This window comes from Nipponia nippon, unplaced genomic scaffold (assembly GCF_047370975.1).
Source record: "Nipponia nippon isolate SJK-2023a ecotype South Korea unplaced genomic scaffold, ASM4737097v1 scaffold_3, whole genome shotgun sequence".
NCBI lineage: Eukaryota > Metazoa > Chordata > Aves > Pelecaniformes > Threskiornithidae > Nipponia > Nipponia nippon.
This window is the reverse complement of record NW_028262347.1, coordinates 117897368-117925182: the sequence shown is the minus strand read 5'-3', so window position 1 is coordinate 117925182 and position 27815 is coordinate 117897368. Positions and strand designations below refer to the sequence as shown.

Below are 27815 nucleotides of genomic sequence, written 5' to 3'. Positions count from 1 at the left end.
ATTGTTCTATATCATTGATTTGCTTTCTTTCCCTAGGCAATCACAAGACTTCTAATTTTTCTAGTTCAGTAGCAACCAAATACTACATGTAATTTAAATTATCCTTCACACAAAATGGATCCAAGCCAATGTTTATAAGTATTTTGGTTTAGTTTGCTTGTTTCTTTTGCCATTGCCTTATATCTTACTTCTGAAATTAGACTACAGTAGCAGTGGGAAAACTGTTCTAGATCAAGAGAAATTAAGGCATAAATTATAAATTCAAGTAAGCATATCTGCCAGCCTGTCCCTATCTTATTCCTGGTCAGCAATGAGACATGGGAAAGCAGAACAATACCGGACTACACAGAAATGAAATAAAATGCATATGAACAGCTATAAAAGGTCAGACCAAAATGCCGATGTAGCCCTGTACCCTGTCCCTGACAGCGGCCTACAGTGGATACCCAGGAAAGAATTTAAATCCCTACAGATACTCTCCACAGCCTTACACCACCCTCAACGACCTGCAGCTCCGGGACATTCTCAGCCAGAGGTTGTGCCTTTGTGTTGGTTTTGGGTTAAAGTTTCTCCTAGGAGTTTGCCCTGTAGACTCACAGGATCTATGACTTCCACACATACATGAAGAGACATTTCAACTGTTTTTGTCCTGAGCCTACCTCTTGGCAATTTCATTTGACATCCTTAGGTCTGGTATTGGATAAGATGATGAACAACAGTACCCTATTTCACATACTTTATCCCACTCAAAATTTAATGATCTGTGTTGTCTCCCTCCCTTTTCTCCACTGTCCCTTTTCCAACCTGAGAAATCCTTGCTCACTCTCTTTAATATATCTTTGCTATTCTCCTATGCTCTTTCTGAGATGCAACACAGAGGTCAGCATATAGTATTCAAGATGCAAGTGAACCACGAATCTGTACAGTAGCAAAATAATGATTTCCACTTTGTTCTCTATTCCCATCTTAACATTTTATTTGCTCTTTGAACAACTACTATGCTGACATTTTATACACAACTAGCTGTTATAATTTTTCTGAGTGATAATAGATAGTTCAAGATTCATTACATATAGAAATTCATTTACTGTAGAAATAGAATCTTTTTTCTCCGCTCATATATATTACTTCACATTAATCTATACAGAGTGATAAAACAGCAGATGAAATTCAATAATCTATTAACATAAAAGCTTTCTGAAAGAGCTTAGTATCTTCAGCACACTAACTTCACTGATTTACCCCATTTTCTGCATCCTTTATGGTTATGTTCTATAGTTCAGGCTTTAACACACATCTCTGGTGGCCTTACTCCACTGGGAAAACTGACCATCCTACTCTTTAATGTTACAACAATGATAACGGATATAAATACATACTCAGAAATGCTCATTTCTTTCACTATAGTGTGGAAAGACAATTGTTAAGAACAAGTATCATCGAATAAGAAAAAAGAAGCAGTTAGGGTTTTGTGTTTTGTTTCTTTTTTTTAATAAATCAATAGACTAGATCTAAGTCCAGAGGCAATGCTGAACAAGCTGACCAAGTCACAGCTAAATTTTCTCACCAGGAGTCTAGCTGAACAGGAATTCAGGATCTGCTATCCTACTATCTTTGAAGCTGTATACACCAATTTTAAAAAGATTCACTACCACATCTACTGCAAATTATTTACATTTGAACTCATATCAAATGCTAATTGAACACTTATTAAGAGAGGTCTGTAATCCCAAACATAGAACTATAAACATGTGGAAAGGAAATAAAAACAAGGGAGCAAGAAATAAGAATTTATGAGACAAGGTCCATGCAAACTCTTCGGTTTTTAAACAAGTTCCTTGACCTGTTCTGTAAGAATTAGCATCAGTTTGTTAGGCACATTGTAAGCCACTTTGTTCCAATCACTGGTGGTTTGAATGAAGATCTTTACCCACACTTTCCTTTTGATGAAATGGGAAAAAGCTCTCTAATATGGGGAGCTGTCCAAATAATTGTACTTGAAAACATTTTCAAGGCATACAAGCAGTATCAATAATGTATTATATATTTCTGAATAAAAAGAAAAGCAGATAAACAGCTGGTAACATGAGCAACAGACTGGGAGAAAAAAAAAAAAAAACAACCAAACAACCAACCACCACATACTTCAGTCAGCTGACAGCTGAGAGAAAATTTCCCTAATAAAACCCAATACATTGAGCTGGTCTGAATGCTGCAGTACACCACTCCCCAAATGTTCCAATGGTTCCTGGTAAGCGCTATACAAATGTTGGTGTAGCTGATAAGCAAAGCAACGAATGACGAGAGGCACAGCTGGTAACTCCCACTCCTCCCTTGCTGCACGCTGGGGAAGCCGCAGCGATGGCCATGGGGAAAGGCTAACCTTGCTCCTGCCAGGGGCCCTCGTGTGAATCGGCGCCTGGCCACAGAAAACTTTTGCTTGAAGAAAGCAAAAGACACATGCAGTTTAAGTTTACAATATTTCTTTTTGTTGAGAAATATCAACTTTACCTAAAGGTATACTTTCATGTTTATATGCAAGAGAAATAGGTTTTTCAGGGTTATTTCTGGCTTCTTTACATATTAATTACATTGTTTGGACAATGCTGAAGATAATATCAACTTATAACTTTGTGGTCTGTCACACATCACAGATTTTGAAATCAAGCTAATATTGACGCTTGGCCCCTAGCAGAACCTTAGTAAAGCTGATTACAGGAGCAGATCCCATGTTTGAGTGTGTGCTACATTTAAGGCATTTTTTTTTTTTTTTTAAAAAGGCAGTGATGCATAAAATTCCAATCAAAATAATTTTAATGTTGTCATATGGTTTATATACAGATGTAAAGTCTTATATAGCAAGCCACAGAACATTTATTTCACTGCAAGTGTGAAATATCATAAGTATTAATTTGCAGTCATGACCATTGCCACCTTAGTAGCTGTATAATGCCATGGAGGTGACTTACAAGAGTTGTTTTTATTAGATCAGCCCTTTGCCACTAGTAAAGTGCAAACAATATACCTTCTCACCTAGGCTGATAATTTGTTGATAAATAGTTTCTTTCAGAAGAGTAGATAGCCTTTGAAACAGCTATTGCACTTTGCTGAAAAAAGTAAAGAATAAATAAGGTCATGATGCTGCTTTCTAATAATGGTTGCAGAAAATAGTAAGATAAAGGGGCTACTCTATTTAAAATAAATGCATAGCAACACACAGGGCTATTACTTTAAGTTTCTTGAGTCCAAGTCCACACCAAGAACTTTTCTGTATCATTTTTGTTTCCAAACGCTATCAAATCCCAAATCTCACAAATAATACATAGATAAGCAGTACTACTTTCACATAACCTCTTACCAAATCAAGGGCAATGTTCTCTATCATATAACACCAGGTATTTGTGAACATGGTTTTGCTCTGTGACTAACAGTGATCCTGTCTAATAATCAAAATCCAGATGAGCCAACATGACTACACACTCTTCAGTCACAGAAGTGGAACAGCCAGAAGGGTGCTTACATGCTGCACCCCACTCCCTGCTCATTGCTGAGAAAGCTTCAGGGATGAGGGAACAGCCAGAACAATTTGTGTGGCCTGCTTAAGCACCACAGGTTTATCACACCTAGACTCCAGCTTTCTAAGCAGAATGCACAGGGGAGTAGCTGATGTTGTATATTGTCATTTTAAATTGCATGCCAGCTTTCATAAACACAATGGTATTTTTTTAGCTGGCAGGGTTATAATCAAAACCCATAAAGAACTAGAGGATGCCAAGAGAACATTTCCCTTTTCTGTATACTGTAAAACAGATCTACCAAATTACAGAAAGAAGTCAGGATGCTGCATATCAGAGTTAAAGACATCCAGAAGCATCAGTGACACATTAGTCACTCACCAAGCTGATCAGCCAGTAACGGCTTACATGAAAGATATGTGGCACTATGGGTTGTTTCATCTAGCAGACAGACATATATCAGAAATGCAAGGGCTAAAGGCTGAAGTCAACACAGAGCAACTAAAACATCAAACAAAGGGAAATCTATATTCCCCTGGAATATTACCACTGTTACGAAATAATGGCAAATATAATTGAGTTAGAATTCACAGTGGTAACATTTACATTTACCACTGCAGAGACTTTAAATCAAGACTGATGCATTTCAAGAAAAGAGAAAAGTGTGTTCTAGTTCAGTCAGAAATTATTGGTCTAAAATGAAGGAATAATCAGATGAAATCTATGGCCTGCAATACATAAGACATCAGAGCAGGTTATTAAAATGGCCCATCCTGGCTGCAATATTTATAGATCTGTGAAAAATGCAGTGCTGTCATCTCCTGTATCTTCTTGTAAAAGAATAGTATTGTCAAATCTTTCAGAAAGGGGCACGAATTTAAACCAGAGCAGTCATTGGGTATTTACAGTCACCAGCAGAACATGAAGACCCACAAAACTGCTGGCAGACAGACAGATGTCTGATTTATAATACAGGTAATATCAGGAGAAACAAAGCATAAGGCCCATTCATAATATTACAAATATTCACTGCTAAATAAAAGAAGTTGTTATGGAGAGGTTCATTTATCTTTTTGTTACTTAGTGTCACATTTCTATTCAGAATCTTATGAAAAGCTGGATTACTTTACAATTCCTACTTCAGATATATCTGAATATGAGATACAGGGCATACTTTGCTAAATGGATTCATCTCAATATCAGCATTTGTGTGTCAGTCAAGGACTATTCTCTCCGTTGTTGCAAAATTTTGTTCCATCTCCTTTTGATCTTTTATGAAAATTTGTTTTATTAAAGAAAATAAAAATCAATAACTGCTTCAAAGTTATAAGATCAAATTCTTCATAAATACAAGCAGGAGCAATATATCTAGCTTGAGGTCTTGTGCCTAACCTTTACAGCAGGGAAAGAGGGTCTTCACGTATCTTAGATGAGATCAGCTGAATATGTTAAGAAAGAAGGAAAAAAAAATTTGGATCACCTTACAGAAAAACCAGAATCAGTGAGCACCATGATATCAGAAAGAAATACAGAAGAGATGAAGAGGCCATTTCTCATACCAAAATTTTAAGTGATGGACTAAGAAGGTTTTTTAAATATTTGTCTTCAAAGGACGATCTGAAAAACATGTTCTGAACAACGCACAAAGCCAGACTTTTATTTGCCAAGCATAAAGCATTGATCGGCACCTGACAAAAATATTTTGCATTTGATTTTCCTGCATTTTTACATTTATTGTAGACCCTTGCTGTTGGTTAAATTTTTTTCACAGCTTATATTAAAATAGAACGTACTGAACATACTGTGGTTCTAATTTTTCTTCAATGACTAATCAAGAAGAATAAATATTGAATGCATTAAGAAAATATTTGCATATGCCAATCACACTCCTATACTTGCTACATACTGCTTTACATTAATAGAAGAATGTATATTTAGAAACAGTAAGGATATTCACAACAACTTTTCACATGCGAACTAATCAAAGGCATGCTCTTAAAAAGGCCCCTCTTCATCCATTGACAAAGTAACAGTTTCTTTTGTGAAAAGTCCCTACTGCTTAATTTAAGCATTCAGTTCCTCCCTCTAGCTTATTTTAAACAAAACCAGGCTCCAAAACAATAAAAAAAATCCCAGAAAAGTAAAATGAAGGCTACGATACAACATCATTTTTCCCCCATAAGAATATAGTCTGTATTTCGAGAAGCTTAACATTTATATGTGGCACAAATCTATTTCTCCTTGAGTGTTTGGGTTTTGGGGGCTTTCTTTGTTGGTGGTTTTTTTTTTTTTAATAAAGTTAGTAGGGATATAATCTTTGATTGGTGCAAAACATTAATTTAAGGTTTAACTTCAATGAATGTTTTTTTTCCTCATTTACTGTTTCTGAAAAAGGCTGTAATTCTATAGTACATTTTTGTAACCGTCCCAAAAACTACTGAAAGAATGCTGCATAGAAGTAGATTTTCCTTTCAAAGTACTTTCAAAAAATTTAAATGGCATTTTACTTAATTTTTTTACTTATTTTCACTTACATGAAAGTTTAAAAAAATCTGTTCCCTTCCTTAGGCTGCATAATATTATATAAATTCACAGAACATATACCTTGATAGGTCATTTAGGATAAGATATCTGAACGTGTGACTGTGAGACTTAAAAGGGAATCTATAAAGTGACTAGAAATAAGCAAATGTGGGCACAGTCTTATGAAGACTTAGTAGACAAACCAGATGCAGAAAATAAAAGTAGTATAGCAGCATTAAAAGTAATCCGAATATTTATTCTATTGTAAATTAAAATTACCATGTAAATACTGTATGAGACTACCTAAGGATTTTCTTCTACCTCCTCACAGTGTTAGGTGGTACTTGACCTTTTTTTCCCCAAAAAAATTTAAATAGCCATTCAGTTACAACACACCCCACTGCCTACCCCAAGGCAGGATCAACCATACTGAAATCTTTCTTCACAGTTATTTGTCTAACCTGTTCTTAATAATTTCAATGACAGAAGTCTACAATCTTCTTAGGCAATCTATTTTAGTACTGACTTATCCTTATTGTTAGAAAGTTTTACTAAATGTCTAACTTAATTTTTTTCTTACTTCAGCTCAGACATACGACTTCCTGTCCTACTCAGAGCTGACCTGGAAAACAGGTAATTCCCTTCCTCTTTCTCCTCACCTTTTACAAACACCTACCTTCAGGCTTTTCTCCTCTGAATTAAGGAATTTAATCCAGCATTCCTCATGTGTCATTTTCTAGTCTTCCCTCCTCTAGAACTTCTCCAATTTATCTGCATCTCAAAACGGTACCTACTACTCCAGCTGTAGCCTGACCAGCACAGCAACCAGAAAAGAATTATTTCATGTCCGTAATGCAGCCAGTTCTCCTGAATGGAAGTAGCAGAATAACTGCCTTTATGCGTGCTGATTTGTACACAGCCTGTAATTCCCTGTGACCGCTAACTTCCACCACAAGAGGAACTAAACGGTATTACTCTAGTTCATCTTACTGGGATTAATTATGCCCACTGAAGTGTAGAAATTTGAATCCAATTCCATCAGTATGACTTTTTTCAGGCAGTATTATATGGGAAAAATGCAGCTTGAATGATCTGGAACTTGCTGCATGGAAAGTTTTATTTATGACCACTTTCTCAGTAGGAAAATCTATTTTTGTTTCCGTGATTTAAGCATTCTCTTAAAAGATGGTAACTCCTGGCCGCACTGCATAGTGAGAAATCCTACTTAAAAATCAATGAACTCCACAAGAAAAGATGAAATTCCATTTGTGTCTATTTATCATAAAGTTCTTTAAAAAAAAAACTCCTACATTTTCCATAACAGCCATTTTTCTATTACTAAACCATGTCAACAGTTTTTGAATTATTATTCATATTCACCATTCATTCACCTTACGAAGCACTAACATAAACTCAGTACTAATAAAAATTAAAACTCAAGTGCACGTACGTAGAAGGTCCCCATCACGACAGATGCATTAATTTTGTATACTAGAGCACAAGTCATTCAACCAATTACAACGTGGTGCCAATTTTTGCATTGGTTTAAACTAGGCAGTTGCCAGACATCAGCATTGCAAATTAGAGGCACAAACACACAAGGTTTTCCTCTTCCTCACAGTTCTAATATTAAGTCTGAGGAAAAATATTGACATGCTTATAGAAAAGAGCTTTCTACTTTTTCCGCATGCAGAGAAATTTTCCTGTTAGTTTCCAGCAACAGCATATGTCAAAATGCTCTATTTCAAGTTTCTTTGACAAAACGAATAACAGAATTTTGGACGAACAGAGGCCAAGAGACGAAGTGAAGAACAGGCACAGTAATCTCTCTCACTGCACAAATGATTGGACTATTTTCGTTTAACAGCTTGATACATAAATGGAGTAAATAACACTACTGAAAGCACAGCTTCATAGCGTGGGTCTTGAAAAAGTCAGGATGGCTTCTATCTTCAGATTGTTCTTCAGAGTACAAACATATATACTTGCATATTTAAAGAATAAGCCATAACTATCCAAAAAAACCAATCCAAATGCTGATTGCCTTGAATCTAAGCAAAGAAACACACCATTTTCTCTACTGGTATCAAGTATTTGTTTATTTTTACAACTACATAAAGGGACCCAGCTTTTGGAAAAACAGAACTTCTCCAAAAAGAGAAGCAATTTTTTGAGAGGGCTCAAATCTAAAAAAAAAAAAAAAAAAAAAAAAAAAAAAGACAGACAGCAAAGCCTAATAAAATCTGGTCTGTCAAGACACTAATACGGTATGAGGGAGAATAGCAGAGAGCAGCCAGCATGATAAAGACTTTAGAAAGCTGACTGAAGAGGCAGCAAGGAAAAAAATAGATCAGCGCTCAGAAATCTGTCATTAGATGCATTATTACCCTTCAGTGGATTCTTAGCCTTTTTGAATAGTGATATTCACATAATGTAACAAGAAGAAAACCACACACAAAGATTTTTAACAAATTACTTGGATTATCTTCAGAAAAACTGCTCCTTACCTACATCTATCATTGTGCCATTATTCCTCCTCTTATAAATACAGTAGATATCCATCAGGAAACAATTTTTTTTTAAAATACAACTTCAAAAGCATCTGATTCTGTATCTGTCAGATGAACAAAAACCGATTCTTAGAGATTACAGCTTAATTGTTTAACGCAGGTACGCATATTTTACTGAAAAATGGTTGACCTGTTTTCCCAGGTTTGACCTGAAGTCAGAAAGTACTTTCTAAATGCAAACCTTTCCATTTTGGGTAGAAGGAGGAGAGCTGTTATGCTACAGTTTAAGAAACCCAAACTACTAAATACTGTATCACCCCCAATAATTTAGAAGTTATCAACAACTAAAAACATTTTTATGCTATCTAGTTTTACACGGATGGATTTACATGTAATATTTATGGAAAGTTTCCATAAAATTGGGTGGAGCTGAGTCAATCTACAGAATTCAACAGTGAACTACATACTTTCTACAGAATTACCAATTAACAGTTCAAATCTTGCCAATATTTTCCAGGTGGCAGTGGTCCTCTTCGTCTCAACTCGGAAATCAGTACCTTCTAAAAGACACTGCAAGTAGCAGTGTCTTTTACACTGAAATAAAATAGCAGTATCTTTTCCACTGACCTGGAAAAAACTTCAAGAAATGTAGCTTCATCTCTCTTATCTGGAATAATACACACCTCTGGTATTTCCTATTTTAATATCTCATGGTTGGACAAAATTGTAGGAGACGGACATCTACTCTATTAGAAATGCCCAGGCTAGTTCATAGATGTCATCCAAAATTCTACCTATAAATAGGCCTGCCACTATGCTTAAAATTAAAAATTGATAGAAAATTAAGTTGGCCTGTGATACAAACACAAGACATCATATATTTCCCTGTATCACTATCTCATTTAATTATGGCTACAAATGCTACTTTAGATATAAAATCCAAAAGGTAAAAAACATGTATAAAAATAATTCCTGTTTTGAGTAAGAGGCAGACCATCTACCTGATTCATTGACTGAACTTCTTGCACTCACAGTTTCATGTCATGACTACTCATTTTCTCAGAAAAAGAGTAAGATTTGAAATATTCAAAATTCCAGTCTTGATTCAGAAGAATATTAACAGCAGTCCCAAAGTTTTCTCATGTATCCATCCAAATAGCTACTATTAGATGCAAATAGGAATTACAAAAGAATCTGCCAGGAAGCAAGGAGACACCTTATTGCTCTAACATTTTGCAATGTTTGTTTCAGCCAAGAAATATTGGCCATATTTTTATGGCCAAATGTTGCCAAGATAATGAAAAAATAAGTAACAGAAGAAAAAAAAAAAAAAAAAAAAACAACCAAACCACATTCTGCCAGTGGTCCTATTACTTACTTTTCTCCTACCACAGTAATATTGTTATTATTTCATTTAGAAAAGTTCTGTACCTGAATAGATTACATTGCTTTAAGATTACCCAGAAGTAACACATAATCCTTATGTTATCCCTAGTGTTTTTAAAAAAAAAAAAGTTAGGGTTTAGGCTTCTTTAATTGCTAGAGCTCTTCTCTCTAGGCTGTATTTTCTACAAGGCAACCCTCCACTTCCAAAAGGAAGACAGTTAATGTCTTTTCTAACATATTATTTACATTATTTTGTTAATGTCTTTCACTTCATCTCTGCTGCCTAAAATAGATTTCAATCCAGGTAGGTTCTACGTCAAAGTAAGATTGTCTACAGTTTTGATTTAATCACAAGATTAACATGAGTGAAGGATAAAGTTAGTTATGAATCTTTATGTATTTGTATATACTTTATAAATATATGTATGTATATATTTATATACTGAGCCATATATATGTATTTTATAAGACTTCTGTAATTAATCAAACATGCTACAGTATCTTAAAATGTGGGGTACAAAGCATATAGACAATGTAGACTGAGGTACTTGGCAAAAAGGTAGTGCATTGTGCCAATTTTTCACTGTACATCACTATAAATCTCATTTTCATTTGTGACCTAGTTCAGGGTTTTAACTTAAGCTTCCTGAGGTAACAGCCAAATGCTCTAAATCCAGTGTGTCACCTACTCCCGAATTTCTCATTGTCTGTTTAAGACAAGTTTCTAATAAACACCTATGCTCAATAAGAAGCAGCTATTTCTACCTTTCAGCCATTCAGATTGATTAATACCTAACCATCAAATTGGATGTTTGTTAAGGACAGAGTTCTCCTGGCAGGACACTACCTCCTACCATAAGGCTGCAAGCACCAGCTCCCACTAGCTATATTCATTTTGAAATTACCCAAATGCAGTAAATTTTGACACACACACACGCACGCAAAGAAAAACAAAGACACCAAGTATCTCTTAGCATCCCTAAGACTACACTAACAGAAGTTTGTTTCATCTTATATTATTTACGATTCGTTTGGTTTTCAACATTTTTTAATTCAGCATCCTCATTCTGTTTTTATAAACAGCAACTCCCTTCTTCGTCTCTTCCACCTCCCATCAGCACACATGCTGCTTCACAAGAGGTTCCCAGTCCCTGAACACAACCTCAGACAGTACAAACGTTGAGATAAGAAGAGATAGTAGTTCTTTTAAAAACTTAATTGATTAATAAATTCAAAGATCTGGTTGCTGACTAGGTTTCAGGTACTGTCTTTTAGATAATGATATAGATAATCACTTACTTTCTGACTTCTGTAGCTATAGCGATTATCAGGACATTACACATTTGCCTTAAATACAAAGCACATCCCTCTTTGCTGTAAAGAACTGGAATAATGGCATTCATGTCTCTGGGGTATTACAAGGCATTCCTGTTTGGGGATATGGAAGATTCTTACTAGTAATAAAAAAAGCACCATATTAGAACACATCATTTGTGGCAGGTGTCATTTCAATTGACTTTTCTTTTTCCTGACTTTTTAATTCATGGGTAAGTCATAACACTGTTAGCAACTTCCAGTACCCCTTCTACAAGTGGATGAACAGATATCAGAATGGAAAGACTACAATATTTTGAGTCCTCACTATTCCAGCTGCCAGTTTCACAGACTCAAGCATTTCACACATTGATAGAGGGGTTTGGGGTTTTTTTGTTTGTTTGTTTGGGTTGGTTTTTTTGGATTGGAGGTTTCTTGCGGGGGGGGGGGGGAAGACACCTTTAGCTTGTAATTTGTTCTGTATTTAAATGCAGAACCTCCAGAATTAATGAAATACTGAAGTCAAATTTAAAATTACAAAAAAAAAAATTGGTGACAATTTTAGCTTTGAGCTCATCGGCTCTCAACTGAAATGAAACACCTGGAATAATTTGCAGATAGTGATGAGAAACGTTAGCAGACAGGGGCACACACAGAACTGTATGTTATATCCATCAGTTACCGAGCTAAATACAGCTTCCCATTTACTGAACTGTTAGCAGAAGACCTGCTAATGCAATGATTTTGCATCTCCAAAGCTAGTGTTGTGAAATATCCTGACAACTTTAAAACTATACAAGTCTTTTGAAATAAGTCTTAGACTGCATTACACACATTCAGAGCAATTTTGTCTGGGTTTGGGAGAAGGTATTGCTGTTGTTTTTACTGTCCACAGAAACACAAAAGAATACAAGACAAAAATTAATCATGCTATTGAAATGATAATAGCTTCATTTTTCCATTTTCTCTCTTACCTTTTTTTTTTCCCCTCAATGAAGCACGGAATAGTGAGAAACTACCATTATACAACACAAAACTAAAGGGAATCTCTGAAAGGTGGCACATACATTTTTAAAGCTTTACACCAAAAAAGACACACCCAGGAAAATGAACAGGTTGCATCCTGCAACTGACCCCTGTATGTGCATTCCTGTAGCTCTAATGAGAACATGCAACTGACACTGCACATGTTATTCCATTCGCAGAGTCTTATACGGGCTTAGGATTTAAATGAGGCACCATATTACTATAATTATTAAAGATACAACTCTGAAGATTTGTAATGTAACACTCCATGGGTTTATTCACCACACAGGCATTGAACCAAAAAAACCTTGGTTTAGAATTTCTTTCTGCTAAGCAGAAAAATTACAACAGAAATCTTGGTCCCTTCAAACCCTGTCTTGATAAGGACACTGCCAATTCAATGAACAAAAACATAAAAGTTTCTGCTGAGATTTCCAAAACCCTTCTGCTCTAGCTTGCCAAGGCACTGATCAGTATCAGCCAGTTGCTCAAAAGACACAGCTGGAGCTAGGAATGGGGAAAGAAGACATACAGGAATTTGTCACAGGGACTGTTACCCCCAGTCTCCCACAAAAGGAGAATACAGGTCAGGGGAACCTTGCTTGGAATGCCTCGCTTTCCCTTTAACAGAGTACAACAGCAAGATGCACACCTACAAGACCAGAGCTCTTACAAGCCTATTCATGCTGTCCTTACAGGATATAGCATGGCATGTGGGACATGCAGCCAGCCTGTCTTATCAGTGAGAGGATATAGAAAGTGTAGGACCATCTTTCATGAGCAGAAACTCTTAGTATTGCTCCTAAGATTACAGGCTGCACCCGCTTCCCTCTTGGAGGCTGACGATCTAACTTCTGCTATGAAAAGCTCCCAGAGATGCTGCCGCCAATCTTTCCTCACTCAGTTCAAACACAAAGCAGAAAAGATTAGAAACAAGGACCCACTCTTCATCAATACAGTATAAACAGAAATTATACCTGTCCACAGAGAGGAGCTTCTGATATACAGCATAGTACCCGACAGCTAGCAGGAATCAACGAAGCCATACACTGAAGTCTAAAGCCAGTAAATTAGGCTGTTGGAAACAAGTAGAGGAAAAGAAACGAGAAGGCAAGCAATCACTCTGAAATAGGGTCAGAAAAAAGCAGTGACCCTAAGGCTTAGAGAAGTGATGATTCAGGTAGCAAAATGCACTAGAGCAGAGAATTGCTTCAACGCAGCTGAACGGTTAGGGAGAATGAGAAGGACGGGTTGACGCTGCGCCTTCTCGGATTTCATGAATCGTGTGCCAAAGGAGAAGTCCCAGCAGCACACCCTCCACGGGTCATGCTGTGGGAGAAGCTTCCCCAGCTCTCAGCAACTGTAGACTGAAACAGAATCATTCAAAATAGATACTTCTGTTATTTAAGATACCAACTTACAAACATGCTATCAAGTATGCCTGTCAGCATTTAACTGCTTCGACTGTCACTTAGTTGTTTCTTCTAATGTATCAAACCAGAAATCTAAATTGCCCTGGTCACTTCACTCACCAAGTCCTCTAACAGTAAAGCACAGAGTAAATTTCCTGGTATTGACGGAATTCTATTAAACAAGCCTTTGAAAGATACACTATATATATATATATATATATATATATATATATGAAAACACTATTGCTTTATTTGATAGGCTTAAACAAAACTGCAATACATATCAAATCCAGCAAGAAGTGCGCTGGTTTACATAAAGAAGAAACATACATCTGAAAGGAAAGTATTTAGCTGAAGGAAGATTATTAGTGGTTTCAGTTGTCATCCTGCAATCTTGTTTAAATAAAATCGACTTTCCTCGCTTACATGACCTTACCTGCTCTACTGAATGGTTTCTCAAGTACCTTTCCAGTCCACTATTCCACACAACAGGCATTCACTGAAAAAAGCAGTACCTTCTATACCATGAATAACTGGATTATAACAAACAAGGGGGGTTGTTTGTTTATTTGTTTGTTTTTAATTAGAAGGGAGTAAAGATTTTTTTTTTTTTAAATGTTTTGGATGCTTGGTTTTGCCTTTCAGAAAGTTTACCTACAGGTAAAAAAAAAAAAAAAAAAAAAAGAAAGTGAGCAGATATGACAGACTAACAAAACCAATTCTCCTTCTAAATCCTAGAAAACCACACAAACAGCAATAAACGTTCTTGATTTTTATTGGACAAAAGACAACTTACCAAATATTCCTTGAAAGGTTCTGTGTTACCAACACGGGCTGAAAGCAGTATTCGTCCAGAATTTCAAAATTGATTTAGAAGCCCCGCAGAACAACAAAAGCACATCTTAATATTGCTTTTATTCACCTCTGTTTCTGGACTAGAATTTGGCGTTTACACTAGTATCTCAAATAACTCAAGACTCTGAAGTTGCTATTGATCAGCTAACATTGATGCAAAACTGATTCAATGTTTATCAATACAAAAATAATTTCTCTTTTAAAGAAAATAATTCCAAGGATGAATTCACACAAGCCTAATAGCTTAATAAAAGCAACGAGTCGCAGGAAAGGAAACAACTTTCCTTAAATTTTCAGTTGACCTTAACTCTTTTCAAAACTTTTGCAATATATAATATAACATACCCTTCTTTCAATATGTGACTCTGTTTCCAAACCGAAATGTTACAAATCGAGACAGGTGCAAGTGGAGTTATGGACAAAAGAACATTCAATGCCGTTTCAGGAAAAAAGCTACATCACCACAGACCATAGCTGCACCTCAATTTCTGACAGAGTTTCTGGTTATTGCTACTCTTTTGTTAGATCTTACCTAGCATAACTATCTGTTCAGCAATGCCTACAAACAACAGAAAAGATTAAGAGCTGGAGGGGTGAGCAGAAAGGCTAAAAAGAAAACTACATCCCAGTATATTCTCCTGTACAAAACATATCAAATCTGTTTTCAGGATATACTTCTGGATACATTTCTAGACATGCACCCCACAGTCAAAACAAGCTTTTTTTTGGCCTTTGATTAGTCACCAGAAGGTGCTCTTAAATCATTAATCTCAGCTTCAATCACTCCTGACCTCAACTCTCCAAGGACAGCCTCCTACACTGTTAGTAGGTCATTAAACTGGAACATATCATAGTTAAAGCAAAACTCAAACTAATTCTAGCATAGCTTGTTTTTCAGTAAGGAAGTTGCATGGTTATCATCAGCCTAAAAAGAGCCGGAGGGCTTGTTGAGTCATCCCCAAAATAAACTTTCATTCAAAACTGCAAAAAGCTAAAGCACACTTCTATGGTTGCATACTCTTTATCAAAGAGAAAAAATAGCCACACAAAATTCCAAAGAGAGGAAAATTATTCCAAGACTAGACATATTTTACAGCATCTCAAAATACACAATTAGGAAGCTGATACTTCATTCATTGCTTTAAGAGGCAAAAGTTTAAGACTTGGGATTTAAAAACATAGCTATTTTGATAAGCAACTTATTTAGGGGAAGAGATGGGAAAAATGGGGGGAAAAAAGTGTTCAGCAAAACATGTGGTAGCTTAGTTCCAGTGACTATACAAATTAAGGCCAATAAAGTATATTAAGTAAATAAATTCTATACTTGTGGAAAGAGTTTTATTTTGATCTGTGAATTTGCTCACTTTTGTCTACTGTTCATAAAATTCACACCTGCATTTATACTTTAACATGTGTATTCCCCAAAAATAGGTGCCAGATACGGACCAGGCTGCATAAAACACTACCAGTAGCAGAGACAGAACAAGGCACAATCTTCTACAGAGGTTATTTTGCTCTATCTCTGCATCCCGTCTAACCAAAAATGAAGCAGAACCCTTTTTCCCCTGATTTCTCTGTCCAGGATGGGAGGCAGACACGAGCTGTAATGCAAACACATTGACCCAGTCAGCTGCACCCCTCCATCAAGTAGCACTCCACTACTTTGGGGAGTCTGGAGTCTGATCCGGAGTGACAGTAGACTAGGTTCATCTCCTGACCAAGGGAGACACTAGTTCACTTTGATTTTGTCTCATTTTCTCTCCCACAAATAACTAGCTTACTAAAATAGCTACTTTTAAAACACCAAGTCTAAAAGTTACCTCTATATACAAGATTGAGATGGCTTCTTCAGCCTGGATTTTGGGAATTGCCAGCCTAATGTCAGCTTTTGCATTTAGTTTGAAAATAAGCTAAATCTTTGCTTACAAAGTCACTGGGAACACAAGTTTTTAATCCTTTTACATTTTAAAATGCTTTTTCTTGAATCAGCCTAAGGATCCAAGTGTTCCGATTCATAGAAGTTCTTAGGCTGCAAATCCATTTACTAAGGATAGGATTACACAGCACATGTATATCATTTTACATATGATACTTTTAGGGAATTTAAACTGACAAGGCTGCTTTAAAAAGCTTTCAGTTGGTAAGTGAGCTTTATGGAAGTATTTACTCATATTTCTTGAGTTTCAATACATACCCTGTACTACCTCAGAAACTCGAAGAGGCCTAAAAATTTTACTAAGCTTAAAAATGGACATAGTCCTTGTCTCAGTTACTGTGGTATAAATCTGCAAGAGTCACCTATTGTTACACAGATGACACAAATACTGTATTGTTGTTTCAATCATACACTAATGATCAAAAAATCATTCACAGCAGAATATACTCACTCTTCATATAATAAAATCACACTTTAGAGTCCCAGTTAGGCTAAGATCACAGTGTGGAAGAGGACCAAGTCTGGCAGGTACTTGCAAAAGTGAGCTTTTCCTGTCCAGACAAGCTACCGAACACCAAACTCAATTTATATTCTCTTTTAATTTACCATGCACACACAGTTACCCTTCCCTCTTTCCATTCCTAGCAATACCTTGAGCATGTTACCTCTGGCATGGGTTTGCAGGCATACAGGATTGGGCCTTTATGGGCAAGACAGGGCAAAGCCCAGCTTCAGAAACCCATTGGAAGGCTCTCAACACTTTGAGCTGTAGTTCTGAACATTCTTCTCATTAGTGTTTCTACCAGTCATTAGAGAAGAGTAGTATAAACATGTAAGAAACGTTGCAGATGCCAAAAGCAGAAGAGGGACCCTTTAGGCAGCAACTGAGAAAACTGGAGAAAGTTGGGCTAAGTGACTTCTGTTTTAAGTGAGTGGCTAAATTGCCAATGAAGATATTTAAGACAGAAAACATCGATCTTCAGAAGCAGATTCAAGCTACTAAGCAGACAATATATACCTGGGGAGAGGGGGAACATGGTTTTAGTAAGCTTTCAGAATAATTATGCATTTGCATAGATTAGTAGTTTGCCATATTCTTCCATTTATCCAACTTTTTTTTTGCATTCTATGCACAGCCATTCAGATCTGTGCTACTCACCTGTAAGTGTCTGGATTTCCTCAGCACCACACTGCAGCTTAGTCTGCATAGAAGATTGATACATTTGCTGTATATACTAGATAAGGTAACAGCCCATATGAGGTCAGTAACATCTGCCTGCTTCAAAATAGGAAAGAACCCTCTTTAGTAATGCATTTAATACGTTGACACAAGTGAATACCGGGACATATGAATAAGTCATAAGGAGGCTCTGAGTAGCCATCTGCTATTCCATCAGAAAATGGGTGGCTACATATTGTTAGGTCACAGGTTACCTTGCATAAATGTCTGCATAAAAAGAATTTAACACTTTTAAGCAGCCCCTGGTGATGGACAAGACCAGAATGCAGAGCCATGTCTCTTATGAAAAAGGTTGAATAGAGTCCTCTTCCACACATTGATCTTAATGCCATGACATGTTCTGAAAGTACTTTTTCATTGATAATCATTGATCAATAATTGTGTTAAATATGGAACACGATCCAACTGCGATATGAAACTTAAGCTATGAAAAAAAACATAGAAATTATTTTAGAATCAGTTAAAAAAAAAAAAAAAAACACCACCACACACAAAACCAGGAAATGCTCTAACATATACCAGATGTTAAAACATTATGTTCTGCAAAAATTATGCTGTACTGCAATGGTAAGTACTCAATAGAATCTATTAGGTCACATTCTTGTTCTCAGTAGACATGCGCTTGAGAACATGTTTATTAATCAAAAGGTTGTATAGTACCACAGTTTTTTAGGCATATGAGCTTTCAAAATTCATTAAAATTCAGACATTCAAAAATTCAGTAACAGCTACTCTACAGAAGCACTGCAAAACTGTATCAGCATATTCTACTCTTTGAGGCAGCCAAAACACACAACTCATGTGCCATAGCCACTTTTAAATGTAATAATAATGATAACAAACTGCTCAGAATAATTTTTGTTCCATGGCTTACAATTTCTGTGAAAATATCATGACAATTGGTGAACGCAGCTCTTCAAGGCTTTCTTTTAAAAAAAGAGTATGTGAAAGACTAATTTTTCCTATGTCTACTTGCAGATTTTTGACTCTTGAACTTGAAGACAATAAAAAATTTATTTTGTTACCTTAAAGGTGCAGGAGTTGGATTAGTTTACAGGTCAAACAATATACTAAGACTCTATCTTAATGCCATCTGAGAGATTTGCAAGAAATGCTAAAGTACACTAATGAATTGTTGCACAGAGTTCCAGACACTTCTAAAACTGTTTGATTACCTCGGTAGATGAATGGACATGATTATTTAAAGAAATACAACAGGCTGAGTTGGAAGAACATATTTTAAAATCAGCAGCAAGAGACAGAGTATGCAGACAAGCAATCAAGTGGAGAACGACAGCTAAAAACCGATGAAGAGTAGTTGTTTCAATGATTTTTGCAAGCCTTGGTAAGGAAATTAATCCAACAAGACAAGAGAGACTTCTATCATGAAAGTCAAGAGAAAAAACAAATTTCAAGGAAACTGCCCAATCAACAGTGAAGGCACAAGATAAAAAAACACCTTGAAGGAGATTTCTTTTCAAAAAGCAGCAATGTCAAAGACAAATTAAATAAAAAGTCAGATGAAGAGAGGATGGATGGCACAGTTTAGGTCAACACTGAAAAGTCCCAGTTGCATCACTGTCACATAGACAAAGAGGCCAAAAAGTTCCCATCTCCAAGATCTGCAGGGGTCAACATGGAAAGAAGTGCCAAATACAGCATCTAGTACATGTTGACTCATCTAACCATATGTCTGCATGGTCTTTGCTTTTCTCATTTCAAAACCAGAGTCTTCCTAAAAACTTAAGATTAAAATAATTATAAAATTAACTTAACTATAAAATAAGGTTACAGAGATCGTCAAGTATTACCTGTTTGGGGCTGTTTTTATGTGTGGATTATGTCACAGATCACTTACAGGCTGCAAGGTTTACAAGAGCTGTTGATTCCAGCTTTATATGGCAATATTTAACAAGGATAGTATGCATTCTCCATACATCACTGGTATTGCAAACAGGGATTTCTGCATGTTGCAAAGGGGAAAAACACATCATATAATCAGGCAAATGAGTCCCCTAAGGATCCAGAAAGGGAAGCCACTCTGCTTAATTAAAGCAAAAAGGTACAGTCAGCCTAGTCCTCCCATCTCAGGACAAAGATGGACATTCCTGCTAATATTTCATTAAATTGATCACGAAGGGTTACTTTATCAAATCAGAGATTTGATGAGACTAAATCCAGATGTTTTCAGGTAGCCCTCTATTCAAAAAGATGTCAAGGCTCAAAATGTTAAGTTCCCAGTGGATGTTTAGCTGCTGTACTTATTCCACAGTTATCAGGAACAGCTATTCCTTGGCTCATGCATCCAGTAGAAGTAGTCAACTTTCACAAACAGACGAACAGCACAATATCCTAGTCTTCTCTGTATTGCTTTGGGTTTTTCGCCTTCAAAAATGAGGTAAAAATATCAGGATGACAGACATTTTAGGACTCATCATAACACCGCTAGGGAACCAAACACACAGAAGTCACCATCATCCAGAAAGTTGCCTGCTACACAGTACTCTAAATGACACACAACTTAATCTCACAAATGAGAAAAAAAAAGAAAAAAAAAAACCACACACACACACAAAAAAAACCCCACACCACACAACCACAAAATCCAGAAGATTTACGGTGTTTATATTGGGTTTATCTCCTATGTCTGCCAACTTTTCCTAGTTAGACATTTCCATTCCCTTTAAAATTCCTTTAATCCACTGATCTTAGTGTCACAGTTAATGAGCATGTAAAATACATCAACAGCAAATTTTTAAAACTCTCGAAAGCTGATTTATTTTCTTCTTACACGTGTGGGTGGGAGGGTTCCTTCTGTAGTAATAAGCTGTACCTCTTTGCTTTTGACAAGAAATAAAGATTGAAATATAAACCAACAGAAACGCACAAAAGAAGTGGTAAGTTAGTTTATATTTTAGATGTACACTAACATAAAAACTTCCATTTTCTTTGGATTACAGAGCAGATTGGTTTGTTGGGGTTTTTTTTAATGATGTGTGAGTAAACACAAAAGAATTTGTCTTTAAAATCTGTACATTTTACCATCTAAAAGTGAGGTGTGGATAGATTATGCAAGTATTTTTTTTCATTCATACATTTTCAGGAGAGTGACGTTTATGAAAATCAGGTATTTGTGCACAGTACTGTTGGATACACATACATTTTAATACCTTCTCCTGTATAAACATTATTGTTGCTCAGGGAGGGATTTGATAAAAAACATGTAATTCATTGTAAATCTCTCCTGCACCACACAATTCCAATATAAATACTTATTTTGACAACATATCAACCAGAGATACTAAATCAGATGTAACAGGTGTGTAAGTACTTAACAACAGGGCCATTACTGGAGCATATAACAGCACCAAACCTTTTCATATTGGGTAAATAGCATAATTACTTTAAGTACCAAGTGTAACTAATTAGCACTTTTTAAGCCAGTACGTATGATCTTAGGTATTTCCATTTAAATTTTCCATCAGCAACTACTTTTCTAGTGCAGGGAAAAAAGAACAGAGAAGATGGAAGAGCGTTATATACATGCATGATGTACCAGTATCAATTTGAGTATCCACATGGACATAACAGAAAAGCCAAAGCAGCTGTACATACTCATTAGCACTCCAGCTGTAATCTGAGATGAAGATTAGTCAAATATACTGATTAAATTGTTACCTTTCATAAGTAGACAAGCATAGAAATAATGCACCTTTACAAACTACTTTGCAAAATACATGCCATGGGATCATAAACCTGTTGTAAGTAGATGTTATTTCTTTGTTATTGCCAGTTAGAACTTGCTCTCCAAGTGACAGCTAGTGTTTGTTCACTTCATAGCATCTTATGAGGTATTTCATAGTTTCATTTACGTAATTAATAATTAAGGTAATTGATAGAAAGCAAATAGGGAAGCAACATGGAATGTATTTCTAGCAGTATTCAGCACAATTAATTTTCCATTCTAAATAATTAAAATTCATGGAGCAATGAAGATGAACCTTGTGCTATTTACCTCATAGCCAATATGAAAATTGCTTTATGAGGTGGAAGTTCAAGTCAGAATTAAAATACTGCCCAAATTCCAAGTGGGGTTAAAAATCATCATATCTAATGAAGAACTCTAAACAAGCCTTGAATTACTTAATACCTAATTACATCTTAAAAGATAAACTGGGATGCCGTGATTATAATCTGTAAATTTGTCAGCATTACCTCCTGTTCTAATTCCACTTTTTTTTTTTTTTTTTTTATTAAGGAATGGATACATGACAAGGCGATCAACCACAAAACCAAAACATCTGGGCTTTAACATATAACACTAATAATCCTAGAGGAACTAATTCTTGTCCAAATTTTAAAAAATAATGTTCTCAGCTAAGGCAAGTTTGTTAGATCATATATATATGTATACACATATATATGTATACACACACACACGATTGCAAACGTGTCAAACAATTAGCAAAAACATCAGGAAGCATGAGGCAACAGAAATTAAAGATACCACAAAACAAAATAAACGTTCGACAGTTTTCACTCAGGATGATGATGTAAAGTGTTATCTCGCAAAAGCAAGACAGCTCATAGAAATAAGTGTATAGAATTGGATAATATCACAATTTTAGTAGTAACAAAATTCAAAGAACTTATTGTCCTACCAGAACAGAGACAAGAATCCCTACACAAGAACACTGGGAAACAAAAGACCCAAGACATTAACTCGCAAGTTAAGCAGTAGGCACTTTATTAAATATATTAAATTATACCATTTGTCATATTCTAGCAAATATTATACCTAAATTTAATGCAAAAAGGGAAGGAATTGCTCAGAATTAATAGAACCTATTAGTCTAGCTTCTCATTATTCTATATTCATAGTTTAATCTAAAAATATGGATGTGAGGGGAAAGTAGAATAAAATGCATCATAAATTTATTAACATCACACACTTTATCTTTGATAAAGCGACCATAAAGAAAATTACCATTATATGAAAACTCAGTAATAAGCTGTGCAATTAGTTAAACCTGGAGACCAAGTTAATATGACAGCCATAATGCAAGTAACAAGCTGGATAGAAACTGGACCAACAGGTTGCCCGTAAGGAAAAATCTCAGCCTATATGGGGATTAACATTGGATAGTGGAGGTAGTCAAAAGCTGATCTTAAAAAGATACTTAACAATATTGGCACAAGTGTGCTAGGGCAATTTATTGATGGCATGAAGCTGTTCATACTGTTAGAGATGCAAAGAGCTACATGATGTTGATGCTTAACTTACAGAAAAGAGATTAAATTTAGTAATTTAGGCTGTAAAATCATGCACTTAGAAATGAGGGGCATAATTTTAACTAGTCCACTGGAGAAGAAAGATAATTAACACAGCGGCAGAATGACTATATGCCACCAATGGGATACAGCCAAAGGGAAGGGGGGGGAAGGGAGGAGATAAACGATCCTACAGTGTGGGATTTCCAGAGGAGATAAGGCGGTGATCCAGATGTGGGATTTCCAGAAGCGGTCAGGCAGAAATAGTATCACAGCACAGGAAACAGGCAAAGCCATATCCAGGAAACAGAACAGGAAAGATTAAACTGGAGCATGAACAGAGAACGCTATTTGAGTGACTAGAAGGAATAAGAGCCTAGTAAGAAGACGCTTCCTTATCCTAGCATAATAAAGTCCAAGGTAAAAATATGACACTCCGTACATACAAAGAGGACAATGGGAAAAGCAATTGGAGAGAGAACAGCTCTTTTGGGTCAGTGACTATATGCACACAAAAACAGGCACGTATCAAGGAGATGCATGAACAAATTCAGAGTAACAGACAAAATTCAGACAGTCAGAAAAATGAGATTCAAGAACATTTGAACATGTTTATGGTATATTTAGTTACAAAATACTGCCATTTCACTCCACAGAGTTTGGGACTATGGCATAAAATAACGAGTTTACTAAAGATTCTTTTATCTAAATCATATATATGAAGTTGTTAAGGCATGCTTTTAAAAAATATCTACTCAAGTGTCAAATTTTTCTGCTACAGTTGTTTGCAGGGTTTTGGGATAGATTTTTGTTCTTTTTTGTTCTTTATTTTTTTTAAACACATAACACTCCCTCCATATAAAATGTCCCTAAGTATAATAATGTGTTTGCCACATATAGGTAGCCAACGCTTTATTTTACTGCAATAATTAAAAAACCAGAAGCATTATATTACATCTTCACATAGCTTTTACGTCCTTGCAAACAACTGATGCCTTTGCTCCTAAAATAGTGTACATGGACTAGTGCAGTAACCCTGCAAGGGTGGGGGAACAGAGAAAAAAAAAAGAAAAAGATGAACCCTTTGCAGAGATGTCAAGAGCCAGCAATTTCAATCACTCTGGCTGGTAACACCAGACACAAATCTGGAGGAAAAGGAAGAAGAGAGTATCTTGTAGACTGAAGTAGGATAAAAGCAGTATTCAAGCCTAAATCACAACTCAAAATGCTTAGCTTTGCTGTCCAGTCCTTAAGACAGCTATTCCTAACAGCCACCTTATTTTTTTCCAGGCTGCAGCTTGTGAACTCTTCAAGCTATGCTTCCAGGCATTCATAAAAGGACATAACTGGTTGTACGAAGTTGGATGTCATGTCTACCCTGACATACAAATCTACCTACTTAACTCCTCCAAGATCTTGATAGGCAATCTGGGAACACAGCTCACAGAAATGCAGTAGCAGTCATTTTATTTTACAATATGAGCATATAAGGAGAAGATGAAACTCTTCCTTCTCCTCTTCCTCCCCACTCTCATCCAACAGCACAATGACTGGAGGCACTAACTCCAGATAAGGGAAGGTTTGCAGCACTCACGTAGCTGCTTCAAGTCAAAGACCCAACAGCATGGAATCTGGACTTCGTGTAGACTCTAGAAAATTCTATTTTCAAGTATATTTGTATATACATACATAGACATAGAAGTAGATAGACACACTCACACATATATACAGGTCTATCTGATTTAGAAATATTTTGCTTTTATATGCAAGACTTCACCTTTAAACTCATACAAATCCCTGCTGCTTTACAGACAAGCCTTTTTAATTAATCCCAACTTGCCCGCCTTCTTAATTAATCCCAACTTGCTAAAATATTGAGAAGGCAGGCAAGTCATTAGAAAAATCAAAGCACTTAAAAAAACTACAATACTTCAGGAACTAGACATCATCAAGAAGCTTCATGTTAAAATAAAAATTCGCAAGTCAAGGCAAAAGCACCTAGCAATTTTAAAAGCTTACATTTAAATAACAGAAAATTACAATACTCTACAAGCGACAACTATAAATTAACATACCACGAGGACCAACTAATTTTCATTTATCTCACAGCAAATATAACATTAATTGCTATTTGCAATTTCTAATGCAAGGCCAATAAAGTCCTAGGGAAGCTGAACCATAATAGAAATAATAAAGAAATTTCAACATTTATGTTCATTCAAACTTGACAGCTGTAATGTTGTATTTTCATTTTCAATGTTGGTCACATTTTTATTTTTTGGTAAATTAAAACTCCCTGCTGCCCTGTTCCCTCCTCCATAAGGCTCAGACTTAGCTCTTTACCCCATTGTTTGGAGTTACAACTTTTTAGCAGTTTCAGATAACTGCAATGTCCATCTAGAGAAGAAATTTTAAAAAAGAAAGTAACAGAGCTTTGATAACTGGAGAATTATAAATTAAAAACATACTTTACAAATTCTACTTATTTTCTCCTATTAATAATTTAAGTCACTAATTTTATCTTAAACTTACAATAATAGTTCAGTCATTACCTAAACATATCATTTTGGTGAAATAACTGAACTCCCTTCATAAAAAAAAAAAAAAAAAAAAAACACGCAAGACTTGTACTTCCAGAATTAGAGGTTAGAAACAATCTAATGATTATTGTCTGTCTCCTAAATTGTGAGGAACTAAAATTAAAATAGAGCTCCAGTGGGGCTGCATAGTTTCTTTTCCTCCCATTTAGTAGAGAACTGATGTGAGCAGGAGTCCTTATAAGAGATTCATAAGTGGCCGACAGAAATCTAAGTCATAAACAAAGCAAACTATTTTATTTCAGCACTTACACACACTGGAGAGGAGCCAGCTCAAATAAAAAAAAAAAAAAAAAAAAAAAAACACACAACCAAAAACCTGTAGTAGTTGAGACAAGAAATGACAAAGCATAGGTAAAGTTTTAGCTATGCTACAAAGGGTGCTAGGAAGTCTTCTGTCATTTAGACATTTTTTTTCTTTATATGTAAATTGTCATTTACAATTATTATTTAAGTTAAAGGAAAAACAAAATAACTATTTGTTTCCGCATTTCATAATTACTACATTGCTTGTATAGCTTAGTAACAAAACTTGCTCTCCTTTTATCTGTTAATTTCTAATGCTATTTATGTTTCCTCCCCCTCTTCAGTCCACCTCCCCTCTCCCATTAGACTATGCAATTAAATCTATTTATGACATAATAAGCAGTTTCATTACAACACAGCAATACGAAACACATTCATAACTTCTCTGCAGTTTTATACAGCGGTAAAAGATATAGAAAAAGAAAGCATATAAATTATTGTAAAGGCAATAAGAAAACCTCCAAAGCATTTTTCACAGAAATTAAATTCTCAAACTCACTATCACATAGCAGTTTTTAAATAGGGACAATCCATAAGTACTCATTTCAGAGCTTTCAAAAAAATCAATTTGATTATCACTTTGCAAGAGATTTTTTTTGATTGATTGTTTTACATTTTTTTCCCCCCTCAAAATTTCACGATGATCTTACATTTATTGATTGTTGGGCATTTATTTGCTTTCAAATTGCTTTTCCCTAAGATTTGATATCTCAGGAAGAAACAAAACCACCAGACTCTAGCATCAAATACTGAGCTTTAATTCATCCAGATCACCCCACTCTCTCAGGCTCCACTTTGAAAAATTTGATTTTAACATAATCTAACTATTAATAGGAAAAGCTATAGAAAAAAACTACTTGAAAATAAGAAAGCTTCCCAGTTTTACTGAGAAAGTTAGCATTTATCCACAGGAATGTTAGATAAGCAATAAAGCTCTACGTGTAAATTACCTGAACATTACATAGACTAAAAATTATTCTTCTAAGAATAATAATTGAGACCAGGCAATTAGTGCAGAGTCACAACTGAGTGTTGGCCACTGCAACCTGGTCTATACGATGCTTAAAGAATAACATAGTTGTTATGGGAACGATACACAACTAGCATACGAAAGGCCCTGCCTGAGGCTTTTTTTCCAGAATAAAGTAAGAAACTATAGCTTCTTCTGAGGCACAGACGGGAGAAGTCTATGACTCAAAGGCTGAGTGAAGTACTCACTGGATTCTTGCAAAGACCTTCCCCAGTTTTGAACTGGACAGAGCAATCCCCTCCATGGAATGCTTCCGAACAGAATGAAACCCCTGGGAGCCGAGACTCCTTCTGCTAAAAAAGGCAGTTCCAGAATACAGATAGCAGGATCAGCACTATCCAAAGTACAGATTTTTATATAAAAAAGGAAAGCTTATCAAATCTATTGGTCTTCATAAACTTCACTTCTTTTCTACCTGTGCTTTTTCCCCACCCCCATGCAGAAAAACTTGAAATCTTTGCAAAATGTTCAGTTACCATACATTTCAATCAGAAACAGCTCTTTACACCTAATGAAAAACTTTCTGATTTCATGCTTTACCTGCTGACACTTGTTGGTCAGATGCATTTGTCAAATTATCTAATACAAAAAGCCTTTCTACTCATACAATCCTGCAAATTCAGTCCATCAGACACAAACAGCAGAATTCTGCTTCAGATATGGTCCTGGCATTACTAAATCAGACAACTAAATGCACTTTGATAACATTTTTATATAAACATTATATATAAAGAAAAATTGCAGGATAATGAACTTTTCACCATCTATACATGAAAGATGCACTATTGTCATATACACATAATCTTAAGAGTCTGATTCTCCATTCCATTATATGAGTTTCCTGAAGTTTACCTTCAAATTAAAGAACAAACCTTAAAGAGATTAATTACAACA

General features: G+C 35.6%; 1 protein-coding gene across 3 annotated transcripts in view; it reads right to left on the bottom strand.

The window, feature by feature from the left end:
• The window catches only part of ATRNL1 (attractin like 1), a 528683-nt gene that overhangs the window by 486147 nt on the left and 14721 nt on the right, over window positions 1-27815 (bottom strand). The window lies entirely within an intron of this gene.